The sequence below is a fragment of the Camellia sinensis genome, chromosome 12 (genome assembly GCF_055761805.1).
Source record: "Camellia sinensis isolate YWXY chromosome 12, ASM5576180v1, whole genome shotgun sequence".
NCBI lineage: Eukaryota > Viridiplantae > Streptophyta > Magnoliopsida > Ericales > Theaceae > Camellia > Camellia sinensis.
The window spans coordinates 116,532,129-116,535,583 of NC_138972.1; positions in this window are offsets into that span (position 1 = coordinate 116,532,129).

The window sequence follows — 3,455 nt, forward strand, 5'->3', positions numbered from 1 at the left end:
CCACACCGAAACTAAAAAAAATTAAAAGCCATGTTCCAAAAGCAAAGAGCAATAGGAATCAAAAAAGGGTCTTCAGGAATGATAAACCTGGAAAGACGAAAGGCGTCGAGAATACAGAACTCTTACAGGTCATCTTCTCTTGCAGGCACCACTCTGTCATACCATTCCTCTCACTCAGCTCTCAATGTCGGCCAGCAACGATGAGCTCGAGTTATTCTCCAATTTTCCTAGTCGAGCCCCCCTTCATAAAGAAGGAAGTGGTCTTCCAAGCGAGGGTATAAAGCTGGAAGTTGAGCGGGAGCTTCTCGAAAGATGGGACCTAGGACATATTCTTGTTTATCGCTATGGCGAGGAACAAAGAGGCATCCGTCTATGGCACTTGACCCATCAGCTGTAAGTTTGGCGATCTCTTCCTCAATACATCTCTTTAAAGCCATTGTTGGGCTTATACGATCGCCAGTTGGTACTTTCAGAGAAGAAAAATCCATTGGTGGCAAGTAGCAAGGAAGAGAGGGTTAATAGAAGGGAAGGGTTTGTGTGTTAAACAAACGAGTGATTTCAGAGTACGAAATAAAAGGGGTTCTAAAAACCTTTGTGTCTGGAAAATATATCGTGTAATTCGTAGAGAAGTACTAAAAGTACAGATACGAAGAGTTTGCTTCAATATTGATATTTTTGGAGGGAAAAACACATCCCATATGTTGCTGTCAGCTTCGAAATAAAATATTTGGCTTCGAAACCAGATTTTGGCGCCAAAAGTCAAATAACAACGGCTTCGAAACTAAGAAGCCGGCTTCGAAGCGCATTCCACACCTAAAGATATAAGAATGCTCAAGTATTTGTTTACTTCTATGGGATTAAAGACCTGTTTTAGGTTTTTAAATGAGAGTAGTATCATTCGAAGCAAAACTTGAGATCCCTTAAGGATGGGAATTGTTGTTCGAAATATCAAAACCAATAGTTGGTTTATATATACAAAAAAGATTGCCTTTTCGGACTTAAACAGTGCAGCCCTCGAAACGGGCTTCTATATTTTTGAAAGTATGGACTGTTGTTCGAAGCAAAAACGGTCAATTTAAAACTGATTGATCGTACTAACCATGACCATATGTTGGATATGATTAAAACAAGCTTTAAGGGGCAAGATTGTTAAATTCGAAACACTATTTCTAAATGAAAATCAGCAGAAATTGTCAACTGTATTCCATAAATTGGAAAAGTTCATATTGGTTTTTCAGTGTTTCATTTAAGACGATTGAATCCAGATTCGAAGGATAAGATTGTTGAGTTCGAAGCCCTAAATTTGCTTGTAAAGACAAACGGAGATAAGATCGAACAATGCCAAACAAAGGAAAAAGTCTTAATTGTATTGAAAACAAAAGCAATTACATCGAAGGGCCCTCTTTGGGTACAAATTCGAGTTCAAAAAAGTAAGGAATAGAATAAATAACAAGATCATGGAATTTGGTCCAACTCTGGTCAATAAATTTCTGTCATTTTTTTATTCTATCCTCTATTTTCTCCAGGCTTGGCTGCTGAAGTTGATGTGCTCTCACTTGATAAAAGAGCTCTCCAACCTTTATTTCGAACGCTGTTTCTCTTAACCCTTGTTCCAGCTCGTCCATATCCAAGTCATCCCACTATGAAGAGTCTTTATTCTTGAAGTCATCATATTCTTTGATGAGGTTCTCTGCCTCGTACTGGGCATGAACTCGAAGGGATGAAAGTTGGTCTAAAGATTGGGTGGTTACCACAGAAGTCCGGTGCCAATGGAGAAACAATGGGAGTTGGTCCAAAAACATTTGAAGTTCTGCTTGGGCAATGGGGTTGAGAATCTGACCCCGAGTCATAACATCACAAGCCCATCGAAAGTTCTTGTGAGGAACATCGTCTTCAAGAACATTGAAAGGCAAGTGAGAGAAGGCCGCAAGCAGAAGTTGGACTTGCTTTCGTTGAGCTGGAGTAGGGGGAGGTAGAGGCTTATAAGGGGGGAAAACCTTTTCCATAGAGAGGGTAAGCCTCAGTCTCTCTATCTAGCTGGGATTTTGTGGAGGATGAGGTATAGAGGCTTCCATTTTGAAGGAAGGAGGGCGGGCATTAACATAATCAAGCCAGTCAGAAGAGCAAAGCCTCACCTTCTGGGCTAAGAAAGATGGGTTATACCCTTGTGCCTCTTCTGGGCATCAGGTAGCTTACACTATCTTTGTAGGCATGCAGGATGTGTACCATGCTACAAGCAAATTGTCCTCTAAACTATGTCGGCGACCGATGGGCACATAAGGATAAACCACCGAACTTCGAGCATCATAAGGGAATTCTAGAGGATTAGTGAACTCGACAAAGTGGTAATTAACTCACTTCCTTAACTCACATGCCTTAGGTTCCGACCAGCTTATCCAACCAGAAGCCTCGGAGGAAGAAGAAGCCACAGCCTCATCCCATGCAGAAGATTGTGGATTAAAAGAAGAACTTCCCATGTCCATATTTGCAAATTTCTGAATCAAAGTATTGTGGACAGTGTGTTCGTAATCCAAGGGTTGATAATTTGCAAAAGCTTCCATGACTTGAATATAGAAAGGTGGGTAAAGGTGGCTAATCAATGCACGGAGATTCTTTCGAGGAAGAACAACATCATCAGATGACTCTTCGTATACTCGATCAATAGAAGAGAGAAATGGTTTGGCCATAAAAGATGTATCAGTTTGTTCGAATACTAAGGTGGTAGGATGTTCAAAAGATTAAAAGAGAATTTAATGCAAATGATGGATGATGGTTACATTTCTGGAAGAATGCAAAGCCCATGCACGTTCTAAGACGTGGATAAAAGACCTTCATCCACTAATATCACCAAGTATTGGGTATATTAGTGCAGGGGGTAATGTTGGCTACATATTTTGTATAAGCCAATTACAATTCAACGTGTGGCAGGATAAGGGCAATACAAGAAGACTATTCAAGTTTTCAATCATGATCGAACACGTGGCAGTCAGTATTGGTTTTATGAGATCTGTGTAGTATTGGATCAACAAAGAGATATAAAGTGATGTGACTTCAACGGTTACTCACATTCAAATTCAAAATTATGAGGGAAGCCTAACTGCAAGTGACGGCATAGTGGAACTAGAAATTCGACGATTGGAAATGCAATTCGATGGTCATCCTTGAGAAGTATAAAGAGTAGAGAAGGCCCTAGAAAAGCCCCCCAGACTCAGATCAAAAAAACCAGTCTTATTCTACTTTATTTCCTTTCCAGTTTTACATTTCCTATTCTTTACATTTCTGTACTTTAAAATTCCAGCACTGCACTTCGTTCATAGGAGTAGTTTCAAGTAGATTGTTACAGTAAACCTCTAAGAGGCTGAATTGGATCGTTGTAAGTTTTTCATTTTGATGAAATCCTTCAATTGTTCTTCATTTGATTGTTATTTGCTTAATTCTTCTAAATCAAGCCACCA